The sequence below is a fragment of the Eschrichtius robustus genome, chromosome 8, assembly GCF_028021215.1.
Source record: "Eschrichtius robustus isolate mEscRob2 chromosome 8, mEscRob2.pri, whole genome shotgun sequence".
Classification (NCBI taxonomy): Eukaryota; Metazoa; Chordata; class Mammalia; order Artiodactyla; family Eschrichtiidae; genus Eschrichtius; species Eschrichtius robustus.
The window spans coordinates 93,427,116-93,439,344 of NC_090831.1; positions in this window are offsets into that span (position 1 = coordinate 93,427,116).

A 12,229-nucleotide genomic window follows, 5' to 3' on the forward strand; every position below is an offset into this window, starting at 1 on the left:
AAATAATGAAAATAAATACTGGCCTAAAATCCCATCACCCAGGTAATATGTTGACATGTTAAATGAATACATACTTGAATATAATTAGAAAAATCCATGTTGTAGAGAAAGATACAAACTGAAAGGTAGAGCCTCTTTTTCCCATCTCTCTCTAAACAGCTTCACTCACAACCACAGTCTTTTTTGTGTAAAGTAATGATAGGCACCATTTTCTTGCTTTTTTCCAGAAAAAAAATCAACTCATTCCTCTTATTCTCTCTTACAAAATGACTCTTTCTTTCCTTATTAATTTATATGAATTCTTTGTAAATTAATCCTTTTTTAACATGTTACAAATATTTTTCCTTATGTGTTCATTAACTTTGTTTACAGTTATAATTTTAGTTTTAGCCATACAGAAGTTTTTCCACATCGATGTGAAACACAATTTTAATATAAAGGACATCTCTGTGCGTCCTGCACACTATTTCTTGACTTTGTTCTGTTTCATTGATCTATTTCTTTTCATGTTCCAATCTGTTTAATTATGGAAACTACACGATGTCTTAAGAGCTAATAGGGCTAGCCCCATTCACTCTTCTGTTTTAGAATTTTCTTCAACATCTTTGTGTGTTTATTTTTCCAAATGATCTTTAGTATAACTTTGTCCAGGTGCAAAAATCATCCTTTTGGTGTTTTGTGACTGTATTTAACCTATAGCGTAATTTAGAAAGGAAATGACAATATTGTCTCCCTTGTATACAAGTGGCTAGTGTGCATAATAATTTTTTTAAATCTTTTTATACACTCCTCAGTGTAGTTTTAAAGTTTTAGGAATAGAGATTCTGTAAAATTCCTGTAAGTTAATATTTAGACATTTAATCTTATTATTGTTCTTGTAAAAGATAATTTCTTCCACTGCAGTTTGTATCGTTGTTGCTTAAATATTGGAAAGCTAACGTTATTTTTAATATTATTGGACATTAATTTTCTTATTATTTCTAATAGTTTCAGTTACCCTTAAATACACACACATTCCCTGACGTGGAAATTGTCAGTAGAGATATGGACATATGTACGACTTTTTTTTTTTTTTAACTATTTTTTATTATAAATTTATTTATTTATTTATTTTTGGCTGCGTTGGGTCTTCGTTGCTGCGCGTGGACTTCCTCTAGTTGCAGCGAGCGGGGGCTACTCTTCGTTGCGGTGGGCAGGCTTCTCATTGTTGTGGCTTCTCTTGTTGAAGAGCATGGGCTCTAGGCACCCGGTCTTCAGTAGTTGTGGCGCGCAGGCTTCAGTAGTTGTGGTTCGTGGATTCTAGAGCACAGGCTCAGTAGTTGTGGTGCACGGGCTTAGTTGCTCCGCGGTGTGTGGGATCTTCCTGGACCAGGGCTCGAACCCATATGCCCTGAATTGGCAGGTGGATTCTTAACCACTGCACGACCAGGGAAGCCCCATGTATGACATTTTGAATCTCCACAAAATTCAATGCTAAAAGGGTAAGGTATCCTGTAAAATTTTATTTCCACCTTAAGCAGAATGGACAGACCAGATACCTATATTTTATTTAGGTAATGACTATATTGGATAAAAGAGAAAAAGAATTGTGCCTATTTACAGCATTGTTATTGTGGTTGAACTCTTTGTCTGAAAGGCCTGGGATTTATAACTATGATTGAAACACTGCAATTCTGTGAACAGTTTGAGGAAAAGGTAATAGGTTAACCAATTCTTCAGACTTTCTGACATATTATTTCAAGATTTAAGTCTGACAACATGACTTAATTTGTCCATTAGCTTTACTCTAGGTTTTTAATTGAACCTTTTGAAAAAAAAAATTCTTTGCTTTTATCATGGGCAAAGAGGAAAAAATGAGCAGAAGATGCAAACATCCAGGTCATAATTGAAAAGAGGGCAGAAAAAGCTCCTTCCATCTCCACCAAATAGATCTATAATGGGGAGCAGCAATTTTCAGGCCAGAAGTGACTGAGACCGAGGTAGAGGCTTTTGCGTTAGGAGTGCCACCCAGGTAGCCTGGGGTATCCTGGGGTAGAAGTGGGGACCAGGAAGTAAGCCCCAGTCCCTGAGAGTCAGGCAGTAGACCTTTGTAAGGACCACTCCTCACCAGAATATAGGAACATAGGATTTTTTTCTAACTTTAATTTTTATACAATATTTTTAAAATAAACTTATTTATTTTTGGCTGCATCGGGTCTTTGTTGCTGCGTGCGGGCTTTCTCTAGTTGCAGCAAGTGGGGGCTTCTCATTGTGGTGGCTTCTCTTGTTGCAGAGCACAGACTCTAGGCGCGCAGGCTTCAGCAGTTGTGGTGTGCAGGCTCAGTTGTGGCGCATGGGCTTAGTTGCTCCGCGGCATGTGGGATCTTCCCAGACCAGGGATCGAACCTGTATCCCCTGCATTGGCAGGCAGATTCCCAACCACTACGCCACCAGGAAAGTCCTTATACAATTTTTAAACAATTTTTAAAGGTTACACTCCATTTACAGTTATTACAGATTACTGGCTATATTCCCCATGTTGTACAATACATCCTTGTAGCCTATCTTACACCCAGTGGTTTGTACCTCCCACTCCCCTACCCTAATATTGCCCCTCCCCCTCCTCCCCACTATAATCACTAGTTTGTTCTCTATATCTGTGAGTCTGCTTCTTTTTTGTTATATTCACTAGTTTGTTGTACTTCTTAGATTCCACATATAAGCAATGTCATACAGTATTTGTCTTTCTCTGACTTATTTCACTTAGCACAATGCCCTCCAAGTCCATCCATGTTGTTGCAAGTGACAAAATTTCATTCTTTTTTTTATGACTGAATAGTATTCCATTATATATATATATATACCACATCTTCTTAATCTATTCATCTTTTGGTGGACACTTAGGTTGCTTCCATGCCTTGGCTATTGTAAATAGAGTTGCTATAAATGTTGGGGTGCATGTAGTATCTTATTGAATTAAAGTTTTTACCAGATATATGCCCAGGAGTGGGATTGCTGGGTTATATGGTAGTTTTATTTTTAGTTTTCTGAAGAACCTCCATACTGTTCTCCATAGTGGCTGCACCAACTTACATTTCCACCAACAGTGTAGGAGAGTTCCCTTTTCTCCACACTCTCTCCAGCATTTGTTATTTGTCAACATTTTAATGATGGCCATTCTGACTGGTGTGAGGTGATACCTCATTGTAGTTTTGATTTGCGTTTTTCTAGTAATTAGCAATGTTGAGCATCTTTTCATGAAGGCACATAGATCTTGATGTGTATGTATGTCTTCTTTGCATCTTTTCCCAAATTGTATATTCTTTTCTTAGTGAAAATTTCTAAAATAGGTCTTAAAATCAGCCTTTGTTGCCAGAATGCTTGGCAATGCTTGGTCTTTTATTCTTCCACATTCTTGGTAGAAATCGGAGTTCTCTCTTCCCTAAATGAAGGAGAACCCCTCTAACGTTTTGAGCAGAGGAGAGCAGATTAATGTTTTAATGTCTGTGTTGAAGGCAGACTATAGGAGAGAAAGTATAGAAATAGAGCAGTTGTGAGGCCATTATAGTCCAGTCGTCCCTCGGTAACTGTGGGGAACTGGTTCTAGGGCCCCAGCAGGTACCAAAATCTGAGGGAGCTCAAGTACCTTATATAAAATGTTGTAGTATTTGCATATAATATACATACATTCTTCCATACTTTAAATCATCTCTAGGTTACTTATAATACCTAATACAATGTAAATGCTATGTAAGTAGCTGCTGGCCCACAGCAAATTTGTTTTGCTTTTTGGAACTTTCTGGAATTAAAAAAATATTTTCAATCTGCAGTTGGTTGAATCCGTGGATGCAAAACTGGTGCACATGGAGGGAAGATTGTAATTCAAGGTGTAGTAATTCATAGTGGTCTAGAGAGGTGCTGGCACTGCCATGGGAGGGGGAGAGGAGTGAGAGATGGTCAGATTCTGATATATTTTGAAAGAAGAGCCATCAAAGTTTCTTGAAGATTGAATGTGAACTGAGGATCAAGGTTGACTCCAAAGGAAATGATGTAGATGTTTTCAAAAGAACTTATCTTCTGTAGCTCTTATGGCTAATATATTATAAAAACCTTTTTACCTTATCTGGAGGCCCATAAAACAGTGTCTCCATGATACATCTAATTCCAAGGGTTAGAAAGTCTAAGCTGAACAAATAAACCTTGGAAGATTCCTCAATTAATGATGATTAGATGTCTACACTTCAGGGTTGCTGAACAAGCTGCCTAACTTGGGCAATGTCAAGTTTTGCAAAAATCTTCCCCTTCAGTAAGAATGGTTGATTGACTGTAGGAAATGGTTATGAGAGTTGCCTAAGGACATTATTTTTGTCCAACTGTAGTCTTCATAAAGGCTTAAAACATTAGGTGTGTACAGATATAATTTATGTAATCCACTGAGAATTAGAGACAGTGTATTAAAGGCTAGAGTGAGATGATCTTAAAACGAGAAAAATTAAAGTGAAATTCTAAGAGCTAAATTACTAACACCTTCATATAATTGACTAAATTAGCAAATCTGTGGGTCAAGTTAGAAGAATTACACCTAGAAATATATTTAAAATAAGAGTAAATATGAAAGAAGCTAGAGCCTAATGATATTAACACATATCTGAAGATAGATTGGTTTACAGAAGAGGGAAAATTTGAAGGGGTCTGGAGAACAAGACCAAGAGTCTGTGTGTTCACTTGCACACTCTGCTCACTCTGATCAAAGCATAGGCACAGTTTTACAATTGCCTGTGTGGGAGAATGGCTACTGACTAGCTTGAAGAATAAGAACTAGTTTATCTAAAATCTTCTCTTTTGAGGTTCTTAGACCCAATTCCAATTTGTGTATGTGTGTTGGAGAGGGGTGTTCCCCACACCAACAAGCAATGCTCAGGTTACCAGGTGGGTGTTCTTTAATTCTGACTCTGTCTACTGGGAGGTAGCATCAGATTCCACAGGTTAAGGGCTCAGTCTTACAAGATCACTCCTCCTCTCATCTGAGATGCCGATCAGTCACAAGTCCAAGTTTTTACCTGTGCTTTTGACAAACTGGCTACAAATTGGAGGTTCCAACAACCTCCTCCAACTCAGGATGCCAATCATAAGCTCTGGTTATCACCTGTATGTCTGACCAACTGGCTTTAGATCAGAGGTTCCCACGACTCTCTCCTTGGGTTTGATTAATTTGCTAGAGCGACTCACAGTACTTAGGAAACCTGTTTACTCACTAGATCACTGATTTATTATAAAAGGATATAATTCAGGAACAACCAGATGGAAGTGATGAACAGGGTAAGGTACGGGAAAAGGGCTCAGAACTTCCATGCTCTCTGGGAGTTCCACTTTCCCTGAATCTCCACATGTTCACCAACCCAGAAGCTCTCCAAACCCCATCCTTTTGAGTTTTTTGAAGGCTTCATTACATAGGCATGATTGATTATATCACTGTCCATTGGACATTGAACTCCAGATCCTCTCCCCTCCCAGGAAGGTCAGGATGTACAACTGAAAGGTCCATCCCTTTAATCACCTGGTTGATTCCCTTGGCAATCAGCCCCCACCCTAGGTTACTCAAGGGCTTTCCAAAAGTCACATCAAGAACATAACAAAAGACACCTTTATTGCTTTTGTCACTTAGGAATTTCCAAGGGTTTTAGGAGCTCTATGACTTTAATGGGGATAAAGACCAGATATATATTTCTTATTATAAATCACAATATCACACGGCCCACTCAAAAGTTTCAGCCAAAATAAATACTCAGTGCCTTTGAAGAGGAAAAGGAAGGATACCTGCACATTTAGATATTGCAGGCATTCAAGATTTCATAGACTCTTGTTTCCTAGCCCTGGTCCTAAAATAGGTTTAAGCTGAGTGTGTTCTTCCTCAAGACAGCCTGGTCTGATAATGGATGGGATGTTAATCACCCCATTGAACTATTCTCTAATTTTCTGGACCACATTCTTTGTTTATTCCTGCTTCCTTGGAGAATATCTTGTAAAATTTATTTACAACTATTTGTAGTTTGGCCAAACTAAAAGTATGAATATCTAGGACACAAATTCATAATTAGCTGAACCAGTGTTTCCCCCAAGATTTTTAACCTTAACTTTGAAATGGTGAAAACACCTTCACGAAGGAGCAATGCTATATATGGACAACTTTCTTTCCTCTTGTTTCAGAGAAAGAAGTACTTTGCTTCCCTTATAGGTTTTACCATTCTGCCTGTTTATAATCTCAATAATGATTTTTTTTTCATTAAATGTTTATGTGGCAGTATTTTATTGATATAGCGGCTATTTTGCAAGATCCTGAAAATATAAAGGTAAACAAGGTATGTCGCTTACTCTTAAGGATCTTACAGTCTAGAAGGAGATATAGACATATGTGAGATGACACATATGTCTATAATATAATAAAAGAACACAAGTGTTTAGAAAAGAAGTGTGGACAAAGACCTAGGAGATCACAGATAGTGCTATAAGAAATTAATACAAGGAAACCTCAGTTAAATAGAGTCACGGAATTCCCTGGCAGGCCAGTGGTTAGGATTCCACGCTTCCACTGCAGGGGTCCCGGGTTCAATACCCGGTTGGGGAACTAAGATCCTGCAAGTGCTGGGTGTGGCCAAAAAAAACAAAAACCAAAACAAACAAACAAAAAAATAGAGTCAGGCGACCAGAAGGGGGAGCTCTCATGCCCTATGACCAACAATAGTGGGAGCCCAACAGGAAGAAGACTTCTTCCTCCTTCTTGGCAAGAGCTCAGCCAATGAGAGACAGTCACAATTCAGCCAATGAAAAGACATGGAGTCTTTGTTTACTATAGGCCTCCCAAGTTCCTTTTCCCCTCTATGAAAGAATTCTCCTCCCCATTTTTTTCTGGGGACTTGCACATGGCTTGCCATGGTTGCAGATCCTAAATTACAATTCTTTTTTATTTAATAAATAGGTTTTTTCTATTTTTTTTTTATATACAGCAGGTTCTTATTAGTCATCAATTTTATACACATCAGTGTATACATGTCAATCCCAATCGCCCAATGCATCACACCACCACCCCCACCACCCTGTGGCTTTCCCCCCTTGGTGACCATACGTTTGTTCTCTACATCTGTGTCTTAATTTCTGCCCTGCAAACCGGTTCACCTGTACCATTTTTCTAGGTTCCACAAATATGTGTTAATATACGATATTTGTTTTTCTCTTTCTGACTTACTTCACCCTGTATGACAGTCTCTAGATCCATCCAAGTCTCAACAAATGACCCAATTTCATTCCTTTTTATGGCTGAGTAATATTCCATTGTATATATGTACCACAACTAATTTATCCATTAGTCTGTCTGTTGATGGGCATTTAGGTTGCTTCCATGACCTGGCTGTTGTAAATAGTGCTGCAATGAACATTGGGGTGCATGTGTCTTTTTGAAATATGGTTTTCTCTGGGTATATGCCCAGTAGTGGGAGTGCTGGGTCCTATGGTAATTCTATTTTTAGTTTTTTAAGGAACCTCCATACTGTTCTCCATAGTGGCTGTATCAATTTACATTCCCACCAAGAGTGCAAGAGGGTTCTCTTTTCTTCACACCCTCTCCAGCATTTGTTGTTTGTAGATTTTCTGATGAAGCCCATTCTAACTGGTGTGAGGTGATACCTCATTGTAGTTTTGACTTGCATTTCTCTAATAATTTGTGATGTTGAGCAGATTTCATGTGCTTCTTGGCCATCTGTATGTCTTCTTTGGAGAAATGTCTATTTGGGTCTTCTGCCCATTTTTGGATTGGGTTGTTTGCTCTTTTAATATTGAGCTGCATGAGCTGTTTATATTTTTTGGAGATTAATCCTTTGTCCATTGATATGTTTGCAAATATTTTCTCCCGTTCTGAGGTTGTCTTTTCGTCTTGTTTATGGTCTCCTTTGCTGTGCAAAAGCTTTTAAGTTTCATTAGATCCCATTTGTTTAGTTTTGTTTTTCTTTCCATTACTCTAGGAGGTGGATCAAAAAAGATCTTGCTGTGATTTATGTCAAAGAGTGTTCTTCCTATGTTTTGCTCTAAGAGTTTTATAGTGTCCAGTCTTACATTTAGGTCTCTAATCCATTTTGAGTTTACTTTTGTGTATTGTGTTAGGGAGTGTTCTAATTTCATTCTTTTACATGTAGCTGTCCAGTTTTCCCAACACCACTTATTGAAAAGGCTGTTTTTTCTCCATTGTATATTCTTGCCTCCTTTGTCATAGATTACTTGACCATAGGTGCGTGGGTTTACCTCTGGGCTTTCTATCTTGTTCCATTGATCTATGTTTCTGTTTTTGTGCCAGTACCATATTGTCTTCATTACTGTAGCTTTGTAGTATAGTCTGAAGTCAGGGAGTCTGATTCCTCCAGCTCCGTTTTTTCCCTTCAAGAGTGCTTTGGCTGTTTGGGGTCTTTGTGTCTCCACACAAATTTTAAGATTTTTTGTTCTAGTTCCATAAAAAATGTCATTGGTAATTTGATAGGGATTGCATTGAACCTGTAGATTGCTTTGGGTAGTATAGTCATTTTCACAATGTTGATTCTTCCAATCCAAGAACATGGTATATCTCTCCATCTGTTGGTATCATCTTTGATTTCTTTCATCAGTGTCTTATAGTTTTCTGCATACAGGTCTTTTGTCTCCCTAGGTAGGTTTATTCCTAGGTATTTTATTCTTTTTGTTGCAATGGTAAATGGGAATGTTTCCTTAATTTCGCTTTCAGATGTTTCATCATTAGTATATAGGAATGCAAGAGATTTCTGTGCATTAATTTTGTATCCTGCAACTTTACCAAATGCATTGATTAGCTCTAGTAGTTTTCTGCTGGCATCTTTAGGATTCTCTATGTATAGTACCACGTCATCTGCAAACAGTGACAGTTTTACTTCTTCTTTTCCAATTTGTATTCCTTTTATTTCTTTTTCTTCTCTGATTGCCGAGGCTAGGACTTCAAAAACTATGTTGAATAATAGTGGTGAGAGTGGAAATCCTTGTCTTGTTCGTGATCTTAGAGGAAATGCTTTCAGTTTTTCACCATTGAGAATGATGTTTGCTGTGGGTTTGTCGTATATGCCTTTATTAAGTTGAGGTAGGTTCTGTCTATGCCTACTTTCTGAAGAGTTTTTATCATAAATGGGTGTTGAATTTTGTCAAAAGCTTTTCCTGCATCTATTGAGATGATCATATGGTTTTTATTCTTCAGTTTGTTAATATGGCATATCACGTTGATTGATTTGCGTATATTAAAGAATGCTTGCATCGCTGGGATATATCCCACTTGATAATGGTGTATGATCCTTTTAATATGTTGTTGGATTCTGTTTCCTAGTATTTTGTTGAGGATTTTTGCATCTCTAGTCATCAGTGATACTGGTCTGTAATTTTCTTTCTTTGTAGTATCTTTGTCTGGTTTTAGTATCAGGGTGATGGTGGCCTCAAAGAAAGAGTTTGGGAGTGTTCCTTCCTCTGCAATATTTTGGAAGAGTTTGAGAAGGATGGGTGTTAGCTCTTCTCTAAATGTTTGATAGAATTCACCTGTGAAGCCGTCTTGTCCTGGACTTTTGTTTGTTGGAAGATTTTTAATCACAGTTTCAATTTCATTACTTGTGATTGGTCTGTTCATATTATCTATTTCTTCCTGGTTCAGTCTTGGGAGGTTATGCCTTTCTAAGAATTTGTCCATTTCTTCCAGGTTGTCCATTTTATTGGCATAGAGTTGCTTGTAGTAGTCTCTTAGGATGCTTTGTATTTCTGCAGTGTCTATTGTCACTTCAGCTTTTTCATTTCTAATTTTATTGATTTGAGTCCTCTCCCTCTTTTTCTTGATGAGACTGGCTAATGGTTTATCAATTTTGCTTACCTTCTCAAAGAACCAGCTTTTAGTTTTATTGATCTTTGCTACTGTTTTGTTTGTTTCTATTTTATTTATTTCTGCTCTGCTCTTTATGATTTCTTTCCTTCTGCTAACTTTGGGTTTTGTTTGTTCTTCTTTCTCTAGTTCATTCAGGTGTAAGGTTTGATTGTTTATTTGAGATTTTTCTTGTTTCTTGAGGTAGGCTTGTATAGTTATAAACTTCCCTCTTAGGACCGCTTTTGCTGCATCCCATAGGTTTCGGATCATCGTGTTATCATTATCATTTGTCTCTAGGTATTTTTTGTTTTCTGCTTTGATTTCTTCAGTGATCTCTTGGTTATTTAGTAACGTATTGCTTAGCTTCCATATGTTTGTGTTTTTTACGTTTTTTCCCCTGTAATTCATTTCTAATCTCATAGCGTTGTGGTTAGAAAAGATGCTTGATATTATTTCAATATTCTTAAATTTACTGAGGCTTGATTTGTGACCCAAGATGTGATCTATCCTGGAGAATGTTCCATGCACACTTGAGAAGAAAGTGTAATCTGCTGTTTTTGGATGGAATGTCCTCTAAATATCAATTAAATCTATCTGGTCTATTGTGTCAATTAAAGCTTCTGTTTCCTTATTCATTTTCATTTTGGATGATCTGTCCATTGATGTAAGTGAGGTGTTAAAGTCCCCCACTATTATTGTCTTACTGTTGATTTCCTCTTTTATAGCTGTTAGCAGTTGCCTTATGTATTGAGGTGCTCCTATGTTGGGTGCATATAGATTTATAATTGTTATATCTTCTCCTTGGATTGATCCCCTGATCATTATGTAGTGTCCTTCCTTGTCTCTTGTAACATTCTTTATTTTAAAGTCTATTTTATCTGATATGAGTATTGCTACTCCAGATTTCTTTTGATTTCCATTTGCATGGAATATCTTTTTCCATCCCCTCACTTTCAGTCTGAAAGTGTCTTTAGGTCTGAAGTGGGTCTCTTGTAGACAGCATATAGATGGGTCTTGTTTTTGTATCCATTCAGCAAGCCTGTGTCTTTTGGTTGGAGCATTTAATCCATTCATGTTTAGGGTAATTATCAATATGTGTGTTCCTATGACCATTTTCTTAATTGTTTTGGGTATGTTTTTGTAGGTCCTTTTCTTCTCTTGTGTTTCCCACTTAGAGAAGTTCCTTTAGCATTTGTTGTAGAGCTTTGTTTGGTGGTGCTGAATTCTCTTAGCTTTTGCTTGTCTGTAAAGCTGTTGATTTCTCCATCGAATCTGAATGAGATCCTTGCTGGGTAGAGTAATCTTAGTTGTAGGTTCTTCCCTTTCATCACTTTAAGTATATCATGCCACTCCCTTCTGGCTTGTAGAGTTTCTGCTGAGAAATCAGCCGTTAACCTTATGGGAGTTCCCTTGTATGTTATTTGTCATTTTTCCCTTGCTGCTTTCAATAATTTTTCGTTGTCTTTAATTTTTGCCACTTTGATCACTATGTGTCTCGGTGTGTTTCTCCTTGGGTTTATCCTGTATGGGACTCTCTGCGCTTCCTCGACTTGGGTGGCTATTTCCTTTCCCATGCTAGGGAAGTTTTCGACTATAATCTCTTCAAATATTTTCTCTGGTCCTTTCTCTCTCTCTTCTCCTTCTGCGACTCCTATAATGTGAATGTTGTTGCATTTAATATTGTCTTAGAGGTCTCTTAGGCTGTCTTCATTTCTTTTCATTCTTTTTTCTTTATTCTGTTCCACAGCACTGAATTCCACCATTCTGTCTTCCAGGTCATTTATCCGTTCTTCTGCCTCAGTTATTCTGCTATTGATTCCTTCTAGTGTAGTTTTCATTTCAGTTATTGTATTGCTCATCTTTGTTTGTTTGTTCATTAATTCTTCTAGGTCCCTGTTAAACATTTCTTGCATCTTCTCGATCTTTGCTTTCATTCTTTTTCCAAGGTCCTGGATCATCTTCACTATCATTATTCTGAATTCTTTTTCTGGAAGGTTGCCCATGTCCGCTTCATTTAGTTGTTTTTCAGGGGTTTTATCTTGTTCCTTCATCTGGTACATAGCCCTCTGCCTTTTCATCTTGTCTATCTTTCTGTGAATGTGGTTTTTGTTCCACAGGCTGCAGGATTGTAGTTCTTCTTGCTTCTGCTGTCTGCCCTCTGGTGCATGAGGCTATCTAAGAGGCTTGTGCAAGTTTCCTGATAGGAGGGACTGGTGATGGGTAGAGCTGACTGTTGCTCTGGTGGGCAAAGCTCAGTAAAACTTTAATCCGCTTGACTGCTGATGGGTGGGGCTGGCTTCCCTCCCTGTTGGTTTTTTGGCCTGAGGCAACCCAACCCTGGAGCCTACCTGGTGTCTT